This window comes from Miscanthus floridulus, chromosome 15 (assembly GCF_019320115.1).
Source record: "Miscanthus floridulus cultivar M001 chromosome 15, ASM1932011v1, whole genome shotgun sequence".
Lineage (NCBI taxonomy): Eukaryota > Viridiplantae > Streptophyta > Magnoliopsida > Poales > Poaceae > Miscanthus > Miscanthus floridulus.
Genome location: NC_089594.1, coordinates 40118280 through 40130239, shown reverse-complemented (window position 1 = coordinate 40130239; position 11960 = coordinate 40118280).

Genomic DNA, 11960 nt, shown 5'->3' with positions numbered 1-11960 from the left:
AGGGTCCGATTACGAAGGTAGAACGAGCTCTGCCCTCAATCTTCCTTAGTAATATCCCTTAGGTGTAGATATGATGATGATCTTAGCCATGATTACTAGGTGTAATTGCACTAATCAAATATATGCTTTGACTTGTAATTACGAATGACTTAGGAATTATTCCTCTAATATTCGACTTGACCATGCTAATGCTATAGAAAGGAGTGCTCTGAGTAATTTATTATTCTCATTACTTATCATTTATACATCTCTTATCTTATGATTTACCCCTGTTGTGAGTAAAATATTGGCTATGGTTTATTTCTCCTTCAATAGTATAAGTTATCAATACATGTCCATGCTAGACCTTCCTAGTAGTAAAAATATAAATAACGATACCTAGAATACTCTCGGGTAAAATGCTACAATGGTATATTATCTGTGCACTTGCGGATACTTTGTATTCATAGATTTATATATATTCTCTCTAGTCACTTGTATTAATAAGAACTGCTTAGTGTTATTCTAGTAATACTATGTAGTAACAACACATATCTCTAGCATCATCACTAGGGATGACAACCTAGTAAAGCTAGGAGGTACAGGTTTATAAAAGGTGGCTAAGTACTTAAAACAAGTGACACGTTAATAAACACCAACACACTTATCACACCCCAAAATTCCATTTTGGGTTGTTAATAGTTTTCACTGAATAAAATTAATGCTTTTATCATTTTCTAAAGTTTCTAAGATTTAATTAGGGTTTTTGCAATTTATAATGTGAAAAATTTTGATTTTTAAATAACTTTTGTAATATAATGTGAAGGGTGTTGCATTCATGCTGGTTGCATTTGGTGTTTATGAGTGCAAATGGTTTTGAAATATGATAGAGCGACGTTTCTTTCTCTCCAAGAATTTTTTGACCTTTTTTGGAATTAAATTCCTTTTTTTATGGGCTTAATATTTTTCCTTGATCTTTGCAACAATATTTTCGTGAGCTCAAACAAATTTAGTTGAGTTCCTCATCCTTCAATCTATCTCCAGGATTTTTTCGGGGATTTTTTTGGGCTCTGGGCTATTTTTCGTGGCTTAAAAAGCAATTCTGGATTTTTTAGAATTATTTTAATTCGTGAAATTAAAATAATCCCGAAACCCTAATTTTTCCACCGACCCAAACCCTGCCTATAAATACATGTCGGTGTTCTACTCAATGCCCTCATTCCAAAAGTACGATCGATTTAGTGAGCCGTCAATCCGTTTGGCCTACATCTATCGTCGAAGTTGCGACGGCGAACTTTTTCGGCGAACGTTCGGCAAGCTTTTCTGACCAACTCTGGCATCCCCTGTGAATTCTGAGACCACCCAGAGGTAGATCTCTTCGTTCTCTACACCGTGGTATATCCCATTAGACGAATCCATCACCATTTCACTTGTTTCCCATCTCATCTACTTTTTCCAGCAAGTGTTCTCCGTTGCCGGTGTCTTCCTTGCTTCTCTGTTGTTACTGCTGGCCACTGTGCTACCTAGCCGACTGGCCATGCCACTTCCTCGGTCAGCCCAGCCCCCCCATGGCCCTAGCCCTAGCCAAGGCCACCCCTTGCCCCCTCCCCTTTCCTACATAGCCCGGTGCCCTAGCCACTACACGCCCGCTACAGGCGAGCCGCTCGTCCTCCCTAGCCGGCCGCCCTGCGCCCTAGCTAGCCTTGCTTTCCCCTGCCAGCCCCTGCTCCTTCCCCTGGCCGAGGCCACCTATTCCCCTGCCCCTTCCCTACCTGTGCGTGAACAGCAGTCCCTGCCATAGCTGATTGGATCAGAGGTAGAAGAAGGGCATATTCACGATTAAATATTTTCTAAAATCGTAGATAGGTCCCTGGTTCATTCAATTTCCGTCCTTTTCATCTATTATTCCTTCATATCAAATCCGAATTCAATTCTTTTTGTTTCATCTTTTCAATATATATTTCTATCATTGTTTAATCATGCCAATACTATTTATTTCATCTATTTCAGCGCGTTTCATGTGAAATACCTAAAATGCCCCTCCTTTCCGATAAATCTTCTAGAGTCCGTATCTTTTCCGTCTGATCTCTATTTTTAGCAGTTTTTGCGCTCACGAGATCATAGAAACAAGACCTATGCGTAAGTAACCTTTTCATAAGTTGTTTATCATGTTTGGTGTACTACTTTTATTTATTCGTATATGTTTGCTTATATGTCTATGCACCCGAAGATTTACCGCGATGGAAGAAAAGTCATCGGTGGATCTCGAAGACCAAGAGTTGAGTTGTTATGCATTTCTAAGCCTAAGGAAAGTGTCCTTGACCATCGCTCCTACATTTGTTTTACTTTGAGTTAGTGTAGTTAGACCATTAGTTGCATGCCGAGTCATAATTTGAATCCTATGTTAGGGTTTACTAGAACTTGATGTTATCATCCTCTTAACCTGGGTTGGTTGGGTAGCTGTCTTGCTTAGCTTGCAGTCTTGGGTTGGAAAGGTTATCATTTAATATTGATTAATGATTTATGCAACTTGGGTTGGTAATGTTTATAGCAACATGGTGAATAGGAATCCGCCAGGATGGTTGGTTTTGGTGGAGGTTTGTGCCAGATTTTGGGTAAATGTTTTCTAGTCGATTGTTGGAATTAGTGGAATGGATTATGCTCATTCCTACTTGGATTCTAAGGATCGGTTCATGGACAAGTAACCCGGCTTAATAGTGTAACCTCAAGGGCTATATGGCTCTGGCCCTGGCCAAGTAATTAGTTTCCTCCAAGTTATGCTACATCGGGTTGGTTTGTGTGGCACAAGAGGGGGCTTCTACAGTGGTGTTGGTACCCACTGTTAGCGGTTAGAAACCTTAGTGAAGGTGTAAAACAGACTTGGAGGGACTTTGTAAAGGCCTTGTAGTGTGACCCCGCTGAGCACCTAGGTAGTGTGAAGCAGTGATGGGGAAACTAAGACTCGTGGTGAAAGTGTGCAACCTCTAGCAGAGTGTAAAACCTGATATATCAGCCGTGCTCACGGTCAAGAGCGGCCTGGACTTCTTCTTGATTAGATGGCTCTAGTTCAGTTGGGAGGCTTGGATGGAATCCAAGTGTTGGTTTGCTTGGATGGGATCTAGGTGTGGTGCTTGGATGGGATTCGAGTGTTGGTTACAGTGGTTCTCTGAGGTGAAGGAAGATCTCACCTAGTTAAATAGGTGCTTAAGGTTTAAGGTAATAGGTGTGTTGCTTAAGGGCTTGTGTTAAACCCTATTAGCCTTTCCTTGTGTTGGCCTGCATGTCATACTTTCCTACACTTGCGGAGTACATTTCGATGTGCTCACCCTTCTCTTTATCCCCTTTGCTACCCCACCCAGCGGTTCGGACTAGAAGATGGAGTTTCTAGAAGATGGCGTTTCCTAAAGACGGTGTCGATGCTAGGCTGGTGTACCCCCGGTTAGCTACCTAAAGGGATGGAGACCCTGCTCTGTTGGAACTCTGATGTAATTTTGTGTTTAGACCCTTTGGTCATTTTTGTAATATGTAATCGCTTTTGTATTAAACACTGTAATGTATCACTTTTGTTGTCGCATGTATGAATAAACAGATCCTGGCATACATGTGATGTGCATTCGGTTTTGTTCTATGAAACCGGGTGTGATAACACCCTTAAGAGAATTAATTGTTGGCCAATATATACTTTTGGAAGGATTATCTAAGAAGGTAGCTACCAATGATAAAATAATAGAAAATATTTTGCAATAGAATGGATAGCTTTGCTTCTGACATTAAGAACCAGCATAACTTTAATAAAATGATATAATCACAAATAGCTCAGCTAGCAGCTATTGTTCCTCCGTCCAACAAAGGTAAGATTCTGAGGCAGCCGGATGATCTAAAAACTGCAAATCTTATCGATATTCACAATGCAGCATTCTACTACACAACCATCAAAGGAAAGGTGGATAGATTATTCACTACCTGACAAGAAAGGTGACAATAGGAGACCTGTCATCCCTATCTCCATTGGATGCCACATTTTCCAAGAAGCTGTTTGTGACTGTGGAGCAAGTGTCAACATCATTCCAAAGGTAATCTATGAGAAAATCTTAAGAGATCCTTTGTTGTATACAAATATGTGTTTGCAGCTTGTAGATCAGTCACTCTGCTACTCCAAGGGAGTACTTGAAGATGCCATTATCTGAGTGCGATAATCCTATGTTCCCGTAGACTTTGTGGTTGTGGAAATAGGTGGAGATGAAAGGGCACCCATCATCTTGGGCCAATCTTTCTTAAGCACCGCAAAGGCCATCATCTATGCGGATAGTGCCAAGATCTGCTTCGCAATCAAGGATAGAAAGGAGAAATTTTCTTTCAAGAACCGCATCTTGCAATCTCCTAGTCATCCCAAAAAGGCATACCTGCCTAAATAGATAAAAGTGACCAAGAAGAAGAACAACAGGAGAAGGAGGAAGAACAACACTAGACAGTCACTAGAAGAATCCGTCAACATGATCCACACACTCTAATTTGAGTATGACCACCTCCTCGCTTCACCATTCCTTCCCAAGAAGGATGATCCTGGCATACCCACGATCGAGTGTACCATTGGACAAAGAATTTTCCACAAGACCTTCTGTGACATTGGATCAGGTGTCAACATAATGTCCAAGGTAACATATGAATACTTATTTGGTAATGAACCTTTGTACCCTACGTATATGCAGTTGTAGATGGTGGACCAATCAATTCGATTCCCAGAGGGCATAGCAACAGATGTCATGGTAAGAATACATGACCACTTTGCCCCTGCCGACTTCATGGTTCTAGACATGGGAGAAGAAGAAGATGATACACCCATCATTCGAGGAATACCATTAATCAACACCACCAACGCGATCATCTTGGTTGGATCTGGCCAAGTCCACTTCTAATTCCCTAGAGAAAAGGTACAATGTTATTTCAATAGTTATACTACTTATGAGCAGTCGAAGAAGAATCACTCTAGGAGGAGACGATGACCATCCTGACGTCAAAAGAATCAACCCCTGTGGAATGAATGGGAGGATGATGAACAACCTGAAGAACCTGTGAAAGAGGAACCTACTCCACCAAAGTCAAGCCCACAGTCCAAGCAGGTATGGAAAGAGAAGGTGACATCACCAGAGTCACAAGAGGTGCAACCATTAGGGTCTCCATTACTAAGACCGGATGATGCACCTGAGGAATGAATGAGATTGGAGTCAAGTCCTGTCCGAAGGACTTAAAAATCTGAACCCTCGTCGGGAGGTAAAATTGGTAGTTATCCATATTTACTTTTTAGCATTGCATGAATTATTTTTCACTTTAGCATATTTACTCTTCTGCATTAGCATTACACTAATAAAAGAAAAATAAAAAGTTTTATTACTGCATATCATCATTGCATAAGAAAAGAAAATAAAAATTTATTATTGCATCATTGCATCATTGCATCCTTAAGCCCCATGTGAATAATTTTCATGGTGTGTAAAAGCCCAAAAGAATATTCACCGTGGTGGCATAAAAAATAAAAAAATATACCATGCATGCATATTTTCTTTCCTGCATATGAAAAATAAGAAAATCCAAAAATATTAGGCAGACATCCTGCTAAAATTTTGTTATTAGAAAATATGTCTAAACCCACAAGAACAAATCCTCGGACGGTTGAACCGCTAACCCCTTATCCTAATCCATGCCTCAAGTTTTGGTGTTCTTATTGGAGTATTTTGTAGGATGCTCCACATGATCAAGAGCAGGTTTACCTGGTTGACTTCATCTCACTCCACTTATGGATAAGAAGGATATCAACTGACAAAACCCGCTCTAAGAAGGATCACCCAACATTCAACAATCGACCATGACAACATCTAGCTTGGGGGAGGAGCATCCCCATGTATCTAACTAAGTATTTCTTTACTTTAGTTTTACTATTTTTAAGTTTGCTTTATATTGCTAAGAAATAAAAAGATGCATAACAAACTAAAACAAAATAAAAAATTATCTTAGCTAGTTATATATATATTAGTAATGAGTGATCTTAAACCTTGAAAACAAGATAAAAAGAGTGTGTCTAGATTTCTTTAAGTTTGATTTTTTTAAAGAGCTAAATAAATAGAAGGACTCTAAGGTAATCTCTTACAATGGAAATGATGAATAGTTCCTCTGTCATAATTCCTTTCAAGTACCTAGTTTTCAGCCTTGAATTCTCCTGAGTTTTGGATATGACTATTTTGATATAAGAATTTACTCTGAACTTAAAACTTGCGGGTAGCATATGCTTGATCTAAGTCTAGGTAATTGACGGATATGATATGAGAAGGTCTAAGCTACTATTTATCTTGTTCCAAGCGATACTAAAGTTATAGAGTTTTCTTTTGAAAAACATAAAAATCTTACATGATGAGCTCCTATATGACAAAGCTTGAATTCCTACCAAAGCCATATATGATATTTAGATTAGGAAACCTTCCACTCATATATATATGTTGCTTGCTATTGCATTGAGTTTAGTCAAGCTTTATTGACCCATATATGCACTACTCCTACACAAGGGGTGGGCGCAAAAACATGCTATTCCATCTAGATCTACCCAAAAATATTTTACTCCTACACTAGGAGTGAACACCAAAAATATATACCCTATAGGATATCCACTCAAATAAATGCTCCAAAGTTCTTATTGATGTCTCTCGAAAGTTTTGTTGTAGAAAAGAAGCATGTGGCTATGCAAAAGTTATTCATGAAAAAAAGAGAAAAAGAGAGAGAGTATTGAAAAAATGGACAAGTGTCCGAGTTATCTAAAACAATGGGTACTCAGATGCTCGCCTAAAAAAAGAGATGAATAAGATAGCCTATGTTTTCTTGCAAAGTTGTTTCCAAATTTCAAATGAGAGGTATGTTTTCAAGGAGCATAGTAGCATTAGGTTAGCCGCCATATATACCCACCATATTTATCCATACATATGCACATCTTGATTTGATTGTATGACTCAACTCTTTTTGGATCCGAGGTTTGACTTTACAATATATGTATTGCAAGTATGCTCTTTCACACTTTTTCCACTCCTATGAGCTCCACATAAGCCTTAGTTGTAGGAAGAGAAAGGCATAACATCACTATTACCTTGGTGAGGATCCACAAATACCACATATATTAAGAGACTTGAGAGTGTCATATAATGGAAGCTCTGAGTTTTATTTTGAAAACTTATAAAAACTCTGGAATAATGGTTGAGCAAAGAACATGAGACATGGTGCTTGACTTGATCATTATGATTTTCAATTGCCCAAGACCCAAGTGAAGGCTAAGAAGCCACATGATTGAGGGTAATATGGGTGAGTTTGAAAGTTAGATTGGTTTATTTTAATTTGGAGGACAATTCTTGTTTGAACGCATGTGTACTTTTAAGGAGTGAAAGCATGGTAGCAACTTCTGATCCATTTTTGTTGAGTTTGCCTTTGCTAAGGGACTAGCAAAGGCTAAGCTTGGGCGAACTTGTTGATGGTAGATAACAACCATTATAAACCGTCAAAGAAATATGAATAAGGGCACAATTGTGATCACCAACGAAGGTCTAGGGGTTTAAACTAACAAATTCCATGAGTTTTGGTGAATCTGTATTTTCTACAAGGTATATCCAAAAAACCATCAAGGTGGACCTACATGTCAGAAATAATCACGCTTATCCGCTGTGAAATGGACACTAGAAGGCTCTAGAAGACAACAAAAGACACCACACCAAAGTGGGAGGTGAGACGCCGCCAAGTGGGGCCACCTGGCCCCACCTATAGGCCGCCCGACCCCCTAGGGCCACCCGTCGGCCCCTCATCACAATGTCAGTTCTCCACCGCCTTCTAGGTTGCATCTACGCCATTCCTTAAGTCAGTTTGATCTAAGGGCTCACATTGGATGCTCCAGCCTATATATACCAGCCCCTACCAACCCCTGAGGCATCAAGTCATTTGAGAAGACAAAAACCCTAATCGTTGTTAGAGCTCCATCAATTCTAGGGCATAGCTAGTGAGGCTAGGTCTAGAGGGAGGCAAGTAGGCTTTGCTTGGATTCCCGATCTTATCAATAGTGTGGTTTAGTATAATCTTTGTATCCTCTCTCTTTTGTATCTCTATTATTTTTATATGCTTGCTATGATTGTTATGACAATAATAGTCTTCATCTTATTCATGTTCTTTGTTATAATGTTCATCGTCTACTTTGATTATATACTTAGTATAGCTAGTTTATCATTATGTTTATGCATAAGTTCATATAGCGCTTGCTCCAAAGTACACGGGGTGAGTGGTCGACATTGTGTAATCATGGTGCTTATACGTTGTTTACCTGTGGATACACCCTATATTCCAGGCCATGTGGTAGATCGCGGATGTGACACTTCCATTGAGTCCTTTGTAGTCCACTCCCCGATATAGGTAGCACGTAGGATGTGGTTGCGAAGGAAGAGAAGCTCTATTCTTAATCTTCCTTAGTAATATCCCTTAAGTGTAGATATAAAGATGATCTTAGCCATGATTACTAAGTGTAATTGCACTAATCAATGTAAGCTTTGACTTGTAATTAAGAATGACTTAAGAATTATTCCTCTAATATTCTACTTGACCATGCTAATGCCATAGAAAGGAGTACTCTAAGTGATTTATCATTATTAATGATCAATACTTATCATATATATATATATCTTATCTTATGACTTACCCCTATTATGAGTAGAATGATGGTTATGGTTTACTTCTCCATCAATAGTATAGGTTATCAATACACATTCATGCTAGACCGTGGTAAAATATAAATAACGATACCTGGAATACTCTCGGGTGAAGTGCTACAATGGTATATTATCTGTGCGTTTGTAGATTCCTTTTCATTCATATATCTTTATATTCTTTCTAGTCACATAAAATGATAAAGAACTACTTAGTATCATTCTAGTAGTGATACTTGGTAGTATCAACAAGCATCTCTGACACCATCACTAGGGATGACAACCTAGTAAAGTAATGTTAGGAGATGTAGGTAATTAATAGGTGGCTACTAAAACAAGTGACAAGTTAATAAATACCAACATAATATTACAACTTCAAAATGATGGGGCCACTTTAGGCTCCTCCTACTTTTCCTTCTTTTATGCCAATGGCTTCAATAGATTTCAAGGAAATGAAGGTACTTACCACTACTTCGCTTGCAGCATCGCTCAATCCCGTGTTGCTACTGGTATGGAAGTTGTTGAAGATTCCCATTGCATCAACTTCTTCATGAGGTTGATCATGTTCTTCAGCGAGTACTTCTTGATCATGTCCTGCCTCCTTCCTATTTTTGTCCTTCTATTAAAATTGCACATGCCTTTCTATTGATACAAAAGGTATTGCATATTTGATATAAAAAGAGTAACACAACCGTCACTTACATATGCTTGTAGGTGGGCAATATAGGAGCGAGATCCTGTAACCTAGTGGCACTTGATTTTTGCATGGTTTTGCTTGTCCTGCTTTGAGACTGCCTATAGCCACAATTGTGTTAGACCGTAGCACAAGTAGACCACATAAAGACTAGACAAGAAAAAATGAGTTCACACAAACACACACACACACACACACCTTGTTCTCGAAACTTAACCACATGTGGACAAGTGCACACCACTGTGTGTCATTCATGCAAGACACATGAGAGATCTTTTTGATTTCATTAGTGGGGACACCGTTGAAGTAAGATCGCTTGAACCTATACCGTGTTTGCTGTACAACAGATTGTAATACACTTGTGCATGCTTCTTTTGTTGCTTCATCATTGTCATCAATGGTCAGCCTCAATCGCAGAAGTGTGAATGCATAATTAAATCCATTACTAAGTTGCTCAAGGTAGAGTTGAATGTCAACAGAGGATATACATAGTTATAGATAGCTTGGCCACAAATCCATTAAGAAGTTTGATCCTTTGCTCATAATGTTTCTAATGTAGGAGAATTTGTACTAGAGGCCTGCATACTACACCTGCCTCTAACACAAACTTGGCAGCTTGCAATGGATCATGTGGCCTTCTGTTCCCCTTGACAACCGAGATGGGCATCCTTGTTCCCATTGATTGGGTGGTTTTGTGAAGCCCAACCCCCTTAGTTGCTTGCCGCGACTTCCTCGCCCTTCTCTGCAATGGTACTACATAGTTTTCATACATTCAGATTGTTAGAAAAGTAACATGGTGTAACATCCTCGGTGTTACACCTTAAATCAATCACTAAAACATGTCATAAGCATCATGTTTATGTGGTAATCCATGTGATGGAATGAATAGATGAAGTTTCGCAATTCAAATGAACAATAAATATGTTAAATGAAAAGCTCTCCAATAGTTCATGTGATTATCAAGTAAGGTTGTAAACCAATTTTTATTGAACAAAAATATTATAGAACATACATGTGACACTTAAATAAAGTTTGAAGCACAAACTTTGTAGATGAGAATGCAACTCTTGCTGTAGAAAAATAATATTGCTAGATAGTATTTCCAATGCTCAGAAATGGAACTTGGAATGTAAAATCAGCCAAACTTGAGAAGTTACTAAGTCTAAATACAAGTTTGACAACACCAAGTTCATGAATTAATTCTAAGCAATCTAGTTAAGACTTGGTACCATGTTCTAGCCTTTATGGGTAGCCTGATGTGCCCTCTTTAGCATAGTGAAGGTGGTTTAGCTTCAACTTCGATAGTTTAGTTTTTATGAACGCTCTAAAATTCGTGCATGCACACAGTCACTGGGTGACTGGCCTGCACACGCGGTCACCATGCACGGCTACTCTACATCGCCATGCAGCCATGTCCTGCACACCTGCACTGTCACACGCTGGCCGATCGAGGCTGACCTGGCCTGGCTATGGCCTGGCTGAGGCTTGGCCGCACTGAATGCAGCACCTTCTACCGTCCACGGTGCCCCATAGGCTGCCGCTGCCCTACCCGCTATCGCTGCTGCCCTGCATGTTGCTACCCTCCCTGCTTCGCACTGCCACGCTATGACTGCTACCACTACATCTCATTACGGCACACATTCCCTACGCCGTCTTCTCGCCATTATGGTGCTGTGCCGCACTTGGCTTGGTCTTGGCTGGGGACACACACGCTATCCCAACATGACATGATTGAACAAGCACCTCAATTGCAATGGGTACTGTCACTTCTAAATCTGTATTTGTATCACCATATCCCTAAACATGCTCCCTTGCTTTAGGGAGATATTCCATATGTCAGATCACAAAGGAATTTATTGAGTTAACCTTGTACTGAATGTCAACAAAATAGAGTAGGAGCGTGCAAATTAGGCGCCTACACTACAGCTTATACAAAAGCCATTACTTGAAAAAAGCATGTGAACTATAGCCTATAAGGAAGCTACTATACTCAAATAAAGCACATGTGAACTACAATCAACTAAGAAACATGTAACCCTGTCACTATATATCTACATGTCCCAGGTTCAACCACAAGAGTACAGCACGCATCATAAAAGGAATTTGGGTACCTCTTCCTATTCTTGGCTACACTACATCATCGGCACCGCCCTCTTGTTATCCTGGTCTCACAAGTGATGTATCTGACGTTAATGAAGGGGTAGTAGATCTGGTGTGGGGGTCGTTAACGATGATGCTAGGGCTCGGTCATGACAGGTGCTGACGTAGAGGGTCCAGATTTGGCATGTATCACTGCTGACGGTGGTCATTCTGCTATTAGCGGACCTACTGTCGATGAAGAGGATCAGATCTAAATCTGGCTCTGGCTCTAGCTAGGGTTCAGAAAGGTATGAGAGAGGGTGTGGCTGGAGAGTGGAGAGGGAGTCAAGCTGCTATGCCGATGCGCCTATCTAGGGATCGAACCGGGGTGGCAGAGGGGGCTAGGCTTTGGAGCAGGCTAGTCCGGTTGGAGAATGGACATGGAGGTGAAGACAATGACTCCTTGCGCTTTTATATGGCCATCA